This window comes from Hippocampus zosterae, chromosome 12, assembly GCF_025434085.1.
Source record: "Hippocampus zosterae strain Florida chromosome 12, ASM2543408v3, whole genome shotgun sequence".
Lineage (NCBI taxonomy): Eukaryota > Metazoa > Chordata > Actinopteri > Syngnathiformes > Syngnathidae > Hippocampus > Hippocampus zosterae.
This window is the reverse complement of record NC_067462.1, coordinates 10,618,379-10,631,903: the sequence shown is the minus strand read 5'-3', so window position 1 is coordinate 10,631,903 and position 13,525 is coordinate 10,618,379. Positions and strand designations below refer to the sequence as shown.

At 41.2% G+C, this 13,525-nt stretch overlaps 1 protein-coding gene across 1 annotated transcript in view; it reads left to right on the top strand.

Moving 5' to 3' along the window:
* Window positions 1–13,525, top strand: part of LOC127611119 (neuroligin-4, X-linked-like) — a 273,291-nt gene that overhangs the window by 82,708 nt on the left and 177,058 nt on the right. The gene's annotated exons all lie outside the window — the stretch shown is intronic.

Sequence of the window (13,525 nt, the reverse complement as noted above, 5' to 3'; positions counted from 1 at the left end):
GTGTGTGTGTCAGCGCTCATTTTAGTGTAAATGTCAGCTGGTGGTAAGAGCAGTTTTGGGGATGTTAACTATTTATGACAGTGAGAAGTCATGTGAGTGTTTTTTGTGGCAAGCAAACCTGACCTAGTTGTAAATAACACCAATATCATGAGCCATCGTCCATCTGGTGGCATTGTGATTGAAAAGTAACACCCTACCTATGATTGTAACATGGTTCTCGTTTTTGGTGTATGTTCCATGATGTGTGGGAAGTCTATTCTAAGTCTAATGCAATGACTTTCTTGAAGGATGAATACGAGAAGTTCCCACAAGAGTTCTTGTACAATCAGTTGATGCAGTGCTTTGAGACGCTGGTGGAGATCGCTGGCACCTATATATAAAATTTTAAATAAAACTCCACTCACCCCTTATTGCTGTACATCCACCAAGATATCAGTTAGGTCCAAAAATTGGAACAATAACCTTTTTTTTTTGGTCTTCAGCAAGAAAGATCTAAACTGAAAACAATCCAGTATACATCCAACTTGAATTCAAAAGCTTGAGCAGAAACACGGCATTTGCCATGTAGGCATTCCCGCACATCCGTTCCAGCCCAAGTATTTGGATAATTAACTGACAAGAGGTTAATTGGCCCTGTGCAGTTTAGTCCCTTGTTCCCTCAACAGAAAGGAAGCAGATGAAAGTCTGGTGTTGCTATCATGTATCAAGAGCCATTTAGCAGCTGTTTGTCTGGAAGTAGAATCATTTTAACTTGGTGAATTGGGGGGTGGGGGGGCATGGAAAAACCACAGCAACACAGGTCAGTGAGAGGAAGGTGGGTGTACAGTATCGTTGCCAAAATCTGCAACCAAAGGATGCCTTCATGAATGAAAGTTCAGTTTTTTGGTTGTTAACAATACGTCTCTGTGGTCTGACTATTTATTTCCACTTTCCAGGGACTTTAAATACACTGCTATTATCCAGTAGACACCAATACCAATGGACATCCAACCATGCGTCCATAATATTTATCCTTAAATTATCTTAATCAAGCAGACTATCCTAGCCGAAGCAACGACAGAGGCAGGTTTTGATGATATTCCTATGATGTTTCAATGTAGCGCACCCACAAATAACACCGACAGGTTGATTGTAATTGGTCGGCCGGTCAGCCTTTTTGCAATCATCGGAAAACCCGTTGAAATGAATGAGCAATTGGGTGCCTTGCAAGTGGTACATTCCTATCCAATTCACTCGGGTCACGTTCTCCTCTTCCCGGAAAAGCTATTATCTCATACGTGTACCATTCTTGAAGGGATGTAAAATAGCCAAATGTGCAATTGCGACACAACTGGCAATGCAGAGTCGATTAGCTGCCTATTCCCCGGCAGGCTCTCTAACGTTGTCCCAAACAGACGGAATTGTTGATTTTGTTGTGTTCTGTTATTGTGTTCAGTCTCCATGTACTACCGGATGGCAAATAAAACATTTGCCCATAAAAAACAAAGGGGAGAGTACATAAGAGTATTTGTTCCACAGCAAGGTACATACAGTACAGCGGTACCTCAAATTTGTAACACAAATGTGGTCATATGATTAGGAAATCAAACAAAAACTCAAAAAGGATATCATCATATCCATTCGTCCATTCATTCATTTTCGGATCCGGTTTATCCTTGCAAGGGCCATGCAGGAGCCTATCCCAGCTGTCTTCGGGCAGTAGGCAAGGGACACCTTGAACTGGTTGCCCGTCGATTGCAGAGCACACATAGACATTAAGCAACCATCCGCATTCACACTCACGCCTAGGGACAATTCAGTGTTCAATCAGCCTGACACAAATGTTTTTGGAATGTGGGAGGAAACCAGAGCACCCGGAGAAAACCCACGCAGGCACGGGGAGAACATGCAGACTCCGCACAGGAAGGCCAGAGCCGGAATCGAACCCTGCACCTCTGCACTGTGAGGCCGACGCGCTAACCAATGGTCCAACGGTCGCCATTGTGTATATGAACTTCTGTTAAAAACATGAAGATTCTACTGAACGTCTTGTTAAAAATATTTTCAGCTGGGATTAATAAATAAATATCACACTTGGCTGGGAAGTCACCAAAACATGTGACGTTATCTCACCAACCAGGTTTTATGGAGTCCCAATTAAGACATGCCAGCGCCAATTACGGTCAGGGTGACATTTCTTTTCGCATTTTCCTCAGATGTTTTCCCCGAGTCTTGAATGTCAACTCTCAAATTAAATTAGTTCAAAAGTGAATGCGGCAGATCGCCTTCCAGTTTTTGGGCCGTGCGCACCGTCGGAAACAGCGCCTGAGGGACTCAAGGGGAGCCAAGAAAACCGTCGAAACTCTCAAAGTGTTTGAACTGTTTAAACACAACAGCCTGCTCCAACGTGCATAAGTGCTGAGGCATACCTATTGAAGTCAGCGGACGGCTAAGTAGTTACAGTTCGGAGGGAATCACTGCGGACTATCAGACTGTTCATTAGAAAAATAAATAAATAAATACATTTTTTTAAAAAAAGACACGCTGTTTGTTTAGACCGGGTGTTTCCCATCTATTCAAAAGACCAACTGGGGAAATGTGTTCCTTCACCCTGGGAGCCATTCAATAAAAACTATTAGGTATTGGCTGCGAGGGGCCACAGCGGATGCGGGAGAAGCTGAACCCTGAGGTAGGGGTCCTTAATAAGGAAACACCGCTGTGAATTCGAAGAATGCTACGTTAATTTAAAGTGTGTGTGTGGGGGGGGCATGATTAACATGCCGAGGAAGTTGAGTTTGTCAACCTAGAAGAAGGAAAATTTGCCCCTCTTTTACTTAAGGGTGACTGACGTGTTAGAGGTGAAACTCATTCATGTCATGAAAGCTGAACCTAACACAACAGCTCAAGAGTCATCAATCATCAAGTCATGTCAGATTTTATCTGCAATAAGTTCGCATCGGAAGGATAAGTACTGTACCGTATTTTCTGCACTATAAGGCGCACTTAAAAGCATCCCATTTTCTCAAAAGCAGACAGTGCGCCTTATAATTCGATGCACGTTATAGATGGCTCAATATTCTGATTTGTTGGACGTAGTATTTTAAATGATTTGTGAAGCACTTTGTTGCAGCTGCAGTGGTTGTGAAAGTTCTCGATAAATAAAGCTCTATTGTATTCCCTTTAGCGTAACTCCATCTAGTGGATACAAACGCAACCACCGCCACTATTGTATCTTCTATTCTATGCGCCTTATCATGCGGTGCACCCTATATTTGAAAACAGATTTAAATAGGGCATTCATTGAAGGTGCACCTTATACTCCGAAGTGCCTTATAGTGCGGAAAATACGGTATATACGGGTATACGGTATATGTCAAAACTCCCAAATGGCAACCAAAATAAGGATTACTGTAGCTGGAAAGTAAAAGCATGAGACCTTATTTACTCTCCTTAAAATGGTTTGAAATCAGAACCCCTTCTGGAAATTAAATTGCAACTGAAGGGACTGTTTTTGCCTTTGGAGGTTCCTCTGTATTTGGCAGCCCTACTGGGTGGGATGCATCGAGTATGCTTGCACTGGATAACACCAAATGAGTCAACAGCGCATTCATGAATATCAATTTTCAACCAGACTTGAAAAATCTCGCATGGAATTGAAGTGGATTTATTGTCGCAACGCAGCAAGTGAGCGCAGCGTTTAATTATTGATGTTGTTTGCGTCTATCGCTGAATTATATCATATGTAACACAGCTAATGAGTTGTCGCTGTTGAAATAGTCATGAAGGAGAGGACCAAAACCAGACGCAGAGAGAGAGAGTGGGGGGGGGGGGGGGTTGAAAAAGGAGCTGCGGACACAGAAAAGAACGGAATGCCGCATGAGGCTTTATTGTTGTGGTTTTCAATGTACCACTTTTGTGTGCTGATTTATAAAGCTAGTCAAGTGGCGTCTATCTATAAGACCACAGATTGTCAGACGTCACACCCCCAGGACAGCCCCCCACCCCCCCCACGAACTTCCTCAGTGCCTTTTACCCCTTCTGCCGATCCGGTCCTGACTCATAAATCTTACCCCTTCCTTTAGATCTCTGCCGACTCCCCCGCTCCCCAACCCCCCTTTCATCGCAACTCTGAGTGCCTCCTCTTTCCCATCCACGGCTTATGTTCAGTGCAATTTACACCATCTGAAAGGGATTCCTAAAAAAATAAATAAATAAATAAAATCATGTATGCATCAAACATGTAAAAGTAAAGCTAACTGGCTTTCCTCAAACATTTTCTGTGATCATTCATACATTTAAAGACAAGTGAAGCCGGTGATTTGTTTCTAAATACAATGTTCCCTTGCTACTTTGCAGTTTGGTTATAGTGGCGTCACTCTAGGGTTTTCGCTTGTAACCAAAAGCTTAATTTAACCAATTTTGTTGGTTTACTTGCCATTTTTCTTCCTTCTAAATGGGACCAATCCATAAATCAGTAATTTTTTTTTCTTTTAAATAGGGGAAATTTGTTTTACAAAAACAGAAACCATGGACACCAGAGCTCATCGCTGCCAAAATCCATGTTCCTTCATCGTGGATGCCTGTGAAAATACGTTCCAAGCACACTATTTGACTCAGACGATTTGGAAACACGGAAATTGTTGAAATGTGCCATTCACTTCTTCAAAGTGTCCCCATAAAAGGAGCATCGGATCCCCGTGCATTATAGACTGCGTTCAGAATAACGTGAGCGCAGCGCGTTCCGCATCCGGCAAACACAAGGGTGCCGAAACCTCCGCTTTCTTTTTAGTTTAAAATGGATTAGCCGAACCAAAATTCCATGTCATAGTGGAGACAAAAAGTTACAAAGGCCTTTGGCGCAATCCTTGTGATGGAAATTGAAACCCAGTTCCCATGACTACCATTCTTACACCACTTCTTTGTCTTCCAAAGGGAAGGTAATTGGAGGTCTGGGGGTATTGGGCAGATTCGTAATAGCGTAGTAGAGTCGTAAATACCATCGAAAAAAACAAAAAACAAACGGACCATGGACATATCACCTGCATAAAAGTGAGGGAACACTGTCCAAGATAATCATTGAAAACTTTAGCACCTTTGTTGGCATCTGTAGTTATCCAAAGCAGTCGTGACGTGCTCGCAAACGACGTCGACACTCCAAAAATGCACCTTTCGTTCAGAAAGTCCATGAGGGCGTGGCCAGTTTTAAAGTTTTCTGTCACCCGCTGTCGATATTGACGTCAAAGAGCCTTTGGCTCAGCTTGTATTCTGGGTTTGGTCACGTCACGTGTTGCGAACCGAGGGCTCCTTGACATTAGTTTCTGTTGACAACAAGTGGCAGTAGAATGTCAAAAATGCTGCACCCTTTATTGATTCTTATTCCACCAAGCAACAGTAATCAGAAAGTGATGTTTTAATGAGTGGGGGGTGGGGGCACATGTCTCTCACATCAGATACTTCATTGAAAAACAAAAATTTTAATAAACTCAAAAATTAATCTAAGGTATAAAGCCTTTTGGCCTTTGTTGTGTGAGCCAACAGCCACGCACACAGAGCTTTCTTTTTTTTTTTTTTTTAAACCCTAACTCCCGCTGCCAGTTCACGCCTCCCACTGAGCAATGCAAGTGAACCGTAACAGTGAATAGTGAAAATGGTTTCTTTGATCCACACTCTTAAGTACCAAAATGACTTCTGCAACCAATGAATTCCACTCTACAAAGGTTTGCCGAACATGGCTGATGTTTTTGTTACGTCTGTAAACAAACGTTTCCAGAAATATGATCTGTGGAGGAAAATTCCCATGTTGATAACACCACAATCAATATTTATTGCTAACATTTATTTCTTTAGTGAGGAATCTCCTGAGAAAGAAATGAAATCCCCAATGGGTTTCAGGGTCTCGGTGAGGTCAAATGCGGAGTGTCTGGAATGTGTTTTGCATCGTTTTATGTTGTGGGTACAACTCCATCTGCGCTAACCATCAAGACATTTTAGGCTGATAAAACTTTGATGTAGTTGACCAACAATCCCCGAAAACATTTCGTCTTCATTTTACATGTCTTGTTGGGTTGAATTATTTGGTAATGTTCACCTTGTGCCTCTTAAGTTATTTAGTGACGTAGACGCAGTGCTGAGTGCTTCACACAGCTGCTTCCCCCCAAAAAAACTTCTCGGCTTGAATCTGGGTCAAGTAGTTTTTCCACCGTCTCTAACAATAACTATTTTATTATTGAAAATAAAAGATATGCATTTGTTTACTGGAGCTGAGTCGCGTGAAATGGTTGATCACACACACACTGACTGTCATTTTGACAAATCTGCGTTTCATGTAAAATAACTGACAAGCAGAGCATCCAATGACTGCAGGCTGTGCAAGAAGCCAAGTCTTAATCAGAAACAGACACGAACAACTCGTGAATACGCCAGCCAAACAATTTTCAACACATCATTCAACTGTAACCCCTGTCCTCTTATGTAGACTCCACCCTCAACCCCTAACATCAATTGTACCTCACAGTATCTATACAGCCACACAAACCAAACACAATCATTAGCAAGACCCCTAAACCTACACCGTACCTGGGCACGGCGCCAGGATTTTTTTTTCTCTCCCAAGTATAAGGGGAGGGCTTGACTAATATGTGGAGAAACAAAAATCTATTTTCATGATTCATTTACTTCACAGTTTCTCTCTCTCACCACAAGTACGGGGAACTGCAATTGTAAAGTAAACATTTTTGACTGACAAACTCTTTCGAACTTAATGAGAAAATGTTGGCTTAATGCTAAAAACATTTCTTTTCCCCCGTGACCTGCGCGTGCACTACCCTGTGTTATTGTTTTTAGCATTTGGCCTACATTAAATCAATTCATTCAAAAAGTTGTGAATGGGGGCTAGACAGATTTCTGACTGGCTATAGCACCTCCTCCCGGGTGTAGTGCCGTTCATGACTGTATCCTAAAAATAGCTATACAATCATACTAGGGATGAATGATTTTGCAAAATAATCTGATTTGTCTCTACAGGGGGCAATCGCAATTGCAATTTCATATGCATTCCCATTCGAAATTTGCATTTTGTTGATGTCGATTTGAATTTGATGCACTAACCTATCCAAAACTGTAGCCTAACAACTTACTCTACACCACGGGTGTCAAAGTCTAGGCCCGGGGGCCAAATCTGGCCCACCACATCATTTCATGTGGCCCGCAAAGCAAATCAAGCATGTCAACTTTTTCATGATGCTGAACCAAAATTTCAAATTGTCATATCAACAATACAAGCCATTATTCTAGTTCAAAACACTTTATGCATCAATTTGTTGTTCGCCGTGTATGTAATATGTGGAGATGGCTCAACATTTGGTTTTACAAAATTCACAGTTATAACGGCCCTCCAAGGAAAACCGTAAGGACAATGTGACCCGTGACAAAAACGAGTTTAACACCCCTGCACAACACTAACCTCGAACGTAACCTTACTCTAACATTAATCGTACAGAGATTTGAAATCCGTAGATAACCAGATGTTACTGTAAAAAATGTGCACGATAAGTCCAATGTCAAATAAAACTATACGTCACGGTTGTGCCTGCAAAGTTAATCGGTGAATGGAACTCGATGCTGCTCAAAATACTTATTTTCATGCATTTCATGTGAACGGCTCATGTCCTCCCATCACAGGTGTCCTGGGCTTCCAAATGATTTTTCGTAGTCGATGGCCATAAAGAGGACAAAGTTTCACTTAAGGGTGTGCTCACACCAAAAGGCCAGTTTACTTCATGGAGGAGGAAAGAGTGCTAAGGGGCTTCTAACCGTCCAGAAACTGTAAGCCAAAAATTTTGTGGCTGGAAAATAACGTTGGGCTTATTGGTCGGACAGTTGTCAAATAAGATGACAACTATTTCCTCACTGTGTCTTTGTGGATTACATCATCAGCGGAACGCTGTCAGGTTATGTTTATTCAATTATGCAGACAGGCCGAGAGTTTTAATGCAAGTAGTTTTGATCCGTCTTCTATGGGATGTCTCTAAAAACACCACAAATCCTCTTAAAATCTCAGGCAAATCATCCAAGCATGTCGCGCATGATGATCATGCGCGGCGTGACCACAGATCTAACGTAAGTCCTCGTATGGCCCCGCGTCAACTGCTCGGCAACGGCCAGATTTGGCAGGGTGCCCGATACTTTTGCCTGAAGGTGTTTGGCAGATCACAAAAAGTGGATTGTGTGAATTTAATTTCCAGGTTGTGTTCAAATACAGTCAATTTTCAAAGCTTGAAATGTCATCATGTGTAAATCACACGACACTGTCAGGAATGGCAGTGTACTTTACAGTACTCCAAGGTCACTCGTGTACCTTTTTCAAGGCCAAATATGAACAAGCTTCTTTCCAAGCTATTAAAACACACTGATCCAAAATCAGTTTTTCGAAGCTATTGCCCAAGAGAAGAGCCAATGAAAAGTTACAAAAAGGTACAAAATATGTAGGTGGACAAGACAGTGCTCCTGAGGTTTGATCATTCATAAATAACTGACATTTTTGGAGGAAAAATAGGTCTCGAAACTTGTACAAAGCTTCAGAGTTCCAAAGTGGTTACGCAAGAGAACCGCATAGCTCCCAAGATCTCAGTGTACCTCGCAAAAGCTTTTTTTTTTCCTACCCCACATGTATTCCAAAGGATGTTACGACAAATATGTGACAATAAAAGCGGCAGAACAATCGATTTAATATAACGCGACTGAGCAGGCCTTCTTGTGGTTTGTGACAAAATACTCTGTGCACACTCGTTAATTGCATGTGATTCATAAGATCAGAATACAATGTCGTAAACTAAGGACGGCCAGTTAAGAGTTCTGATTGTTCGATTTTTTTTTTTAATGATTTGCAAAATCTGAATGCAGTGGTACCTCTACTTATGAAATTAATTGGTTCTGGAAGAAATGTCTTAACTAGAAAAATTTGTAAGTAGAGACGCGTTCTCCATGTAAATGTCTTAATTCGTTCCAAACCCCCCAAAATTCAGACATAAATGTTTTCAAATCATAAAAATGCATCAAAACATGTAACATATACATGTTACACTTAGATTATTGCACAAATGAGAGTTGGGCATAATGTTTCAAAACAAAGAATTGAGTAAAGAATACAAATGATGGCATTTTAATTTTAACTGTGTCCTCATCGTTTTTTTGTCTTCTTTAGTCCATGTTTTCGCTCAGAAGTGTTTTTCTGCCTGGCGTTTTATGAATAACTGATCCAAGGACGTTTGCTTTTGTCGCCTTTTAACAATCCTTTGAAAATGTCTAAGGCGAACGTCAGCATAGTGAGCGATCGCCCAACTGGTGAACACTTTTTCTGGGTGATTCACATTTACGTAAAACTATCGGAACGCCTCATGACCCGAGGGACGAATGACGAGGACCCTGCATAGACACATATCTATTTATCCATCTCCACATTCGGTAGAGGTCCCTCCTCGAGTATATTTCCCATTGCGATTGGCAAGCAACAAGTCTAGGGTGTCCTCATCAGTTAGAACAAGCTCGATGCTCACCCGCAACCTAATGAGGACAAATGCTCTACCAAATGGATACATGGTTGATGAAATCTAAAGGTTTGAACATATTGTATTCAATCTTTGATGTTGTACTGTATCTTCCTAATGGATCTCTGACAAAACTTGAGGTCGTGACCCTGAACACCCGCAGGGAGTGCTGGAGCCGCGAATCCATTATTCGGCCCTGAGGCTCAGTTGGAACACCTCAGGTTTCAAGAGGGCGGACTGTCATTAAGGCTGTAAATCTTGAAAAGGTACGACTGTTATTTAGCCAGTTTTAGCTTATGTACTTAAATGTAATTGAACTTAAAACAAATGGGATCCATGCTGCTAATATACAGAGATTTAACAAAAAAAAACTCTCCCTGCCCTGTTGTATTCTGCATTATGTGACAAATACAATTATATTCTTGTCAATGAAGTATTACACATCCAGCTGTCAAAAGCGTTTGGTGCTGTTACAGCACAAGCTTTGTCTGGCAGGTTTAAGTAACCATTTATGAGCACACGTACTCAAACTGCGCGTAACCTGGAGGTCATGTGTAATTCCGGGTCTTTCTTTTTCTAACGATAGCGATTGGCATACCAGCTGCTTGTACTCCCTATTCTTGTTTTCACTTTTTCAAATGACCTTGACATAAAGTTAGAGAGAGAGAGATAGAGAGAGAGGGAGAGAGAAGGTGTGGGTCTTGTCACATGTTCTGTTACCAAATGGCATTTTTACATTGAACAACGCAGACGCCTGGTAATTGATCACACAATCGTCATGTTTTATGGCAGCGATGTATTTTAATAGAGCCAGGGATGACATAGCACCATCACCACCTCCATTGCCAACTTTTTTTTTATTGCTCGCAGCTTTAGTGGCAGAATGAGAGCAGATGTAAAATGTAGTCCAACAAGAAAGAGAGCCCCAAAAACATCTTATAAGACTCATGTGACTCAACTTTATTGAACAGGTTTCCATTTTTTCGATAATTTTACTGCACGTTCTCAGATATGAAATCTATTCAATGACCTAAACAAAATGAAATTCGGCGGTGGTTGCACAAACAATGGGTCAGAAGGAGTCATATTTGAACTACGGCAAAATGCTGTGAGAAAATGTGTACGTTGGTCATCTGTTTGTCAGCAGCTTCTTTTTTTGTGTATTTGTTTGTTGCTGTTACGTTACGTCCTGTCGTGGTCTTTTGTTTGTTACTTTGGTTTCTTGGCATTATCAGGACTTTGTGTTCTTGTTTTGCCAGTGTTCCCCTGTCAGTGTTTTAATTATATTTTGTTCAGTACGCTCTGCTTTCTTGGGTGCATGACCATCAAATGACACAGTGTTTAAAATATGACTTGAGCAAAAGGGGAAATATTGGAAAGTATATGTTGCCAACTTCAAGGCTCGTCGCTGATTAGCAATCATTAAACAAATTCATTACCTCCAATTCTTTTTGGAGAAGAGACAGTCCATACTGCAGTCGACCCACCATACCTTTTCTTTCTCTTCTTTTTCTTTTCTTAACATAGAAACAACACATGAGCCCATAATGCAACCTTTGACATGACTTTGACAGCTGCTTGTCTTGCCTCCCCGACGGACATGTGCCGATGGCCTGAATCTTGATGGAAGCACGCAACGACTGAGCAGGGTCTGGATGGTAACGGACTTGTAGTCTGATATCTCGTCCAGCCCAAGACACCGTACGATATTTATCTGGTGGTCCGACAGCGCGACCTGAATGAACGAGAAAAAACTTGTGTAGTTGAGCAAGGTCATTATTGTACTGTATCATCTGCTCCACCCATAGCATCCTACGCTAGGTCATGGGACAAATCCAGCCAGAACTAGATCAAGATATCCACCAAAATGTAAGTTCACATGTAATCGTGTTTTTTTTAATATCCTTTGGCTAACCGTATCTGGCATATTTACGGCAGAGAAGTTCAGCAAAACTAAGAGTAACTAATCAAGACAAACCAAAACTTTTTGCACAGTATGCTCGTAGGGCAATGTTGTTTTGACCGTGTGTGTAAAAGTTTGTTTGTCAACATGTGCCCTATGATTGCCCGAGCGACCACTCCAGGGTGTTTCCCGCCAGGGTGTCGCCCAAACTCAGCTGGGATAGGCTTTACTCGCAACCCTAATGAAGACGAGAACATGGAGATAGATGGTTGTACTATCTTATGTCCTATAAACTCTTTGGATTCACTGAGTGCTACATTGCTATTACTCCTAATGTCAGTTCTAGTTCATGCCTTCCAACCATGCCATTATGGACCTTGCTGTGTGCATTGAGGCACAGTCCTACTAAAACAGTCCTCACACAGCAAAAATAAATAAAAAAACTACTGTATGTTGCAAGCTTACAGCTACAATGAGTGAGAAGAGTGCTCACCTTGCACCAGTACATCATGGGTCCAAGGCTGAACATTGGTCTACTGTATATCACACAGCTGCAGGGTAGCATGAGAATTGTCGAGTCATCATGCGATAACCTTGCTTGCAGAGGGACATGAGAAGGGGATAAGTTTGAAAATAAAAACAGATTGAATCTGGGAGTAATCATCTCGTAACGGCACAACATTACATTTGGTTTAAAGATGTTTGCAGATGTTCCCTCGTCGGGACATGATCAAGACTCCCACTTTTAGAACCACAATAAAACCATTTAACAAAAACAGCGCAGCTATGACCTTATGCGTACATCTGCTTTCGAGCGTGGCTTACTTCTCAATTACAGTTTTGCTCTAATATTTGACCACTAATGGTAGAATATTCAAGCACGAAAATTCCCTTTTGTGTGTAAAATGTCTCCACTGGCAAAGTGAGTGGGAGGAGGGGGCGTTACGGTGCCGATACAGGAGACAACAGCTGAGCGACATCAGGCTATTTTTGTTGTCCCCTGTAGTGTCTCACAAGGAGGTTGGATCATTCTACGCTCACTCACAATCTGGGATCGAATGATCTCACACACACACAATACAACTTTTAGGAGATACGGACCTCCCACTACTCTGTACTTAAAATTCTACTTATGGATAAACTATGCATTCCAGTAATGACTTTTGTCTCACCAGTTGAACTCAAATGTAAGCACTTGTTCCATTCCCAAAATTCTGCATAAAGGAATGTGGTGATTATTTTCGCGAATGTGGTGCAATTTTTAATTAACCCTGGGGAACCCACGGGGTCAAATTTGGCCCCTATAAATTCTGCTACTCAAATGCTACCCTTAAATCTCAAAGGCTCAAATTTGGCCCGAATCCTAAATTAGGATTAAAGCATGAAACATTTGAAAAAACATAGATTTTGGTGTTCAGTGAACATATAGCAGCCATTTAATGTAAAATTCATCATTTTCCAAAGAAGAAAAGGCTTCTTGTGTTCTCCAGGGTTAAATTTAAAAAAATATTGTCTGCAGACTCAGTGATGAGTCAAGTGGGATTGGGCTGGATTCTTCATGCAAATATTTGTTTACAGTGTATATAAAAAGTTCAAATGCCAAATTAGTGATTTGTCGAAAAAAGAAAATAAATGAGGCTTCATACCCAGGAACATTTGATTTGGGTTTGAAAGCTCATGTGATACGACTTGGCATTTTTGAAACTATTCACCTGCAACCCATATCACAACAAAATCAGTCGCCGACAATCAACTCATGAAAATTAATGGCAAAGCGCCTCTCTGTTGCTCGGTGTGCTGCAGGCCTCAGTCAAACTGGAGGGTATTATAAATAGTTTTAAATAGGTATCACATTTGTTTTTCTGTTTTTAAGAGAATCATTTCCAAAACGGCTGTAGATTATGTTTAAGATGACCCAATTCTTTTTTTTAACCTTTTAAAATATATTCCAGTAATGCGTTACGTATTTTGTTTCTACATTCATTTTTATCTACATTCACTCCTCCCCTCCCCTGTATTTCAATATACGTATATTTCTCACTACTGTATATGCACATTCTATTGACAGATGGTTAATATTGTCATGTATTCAATGTTC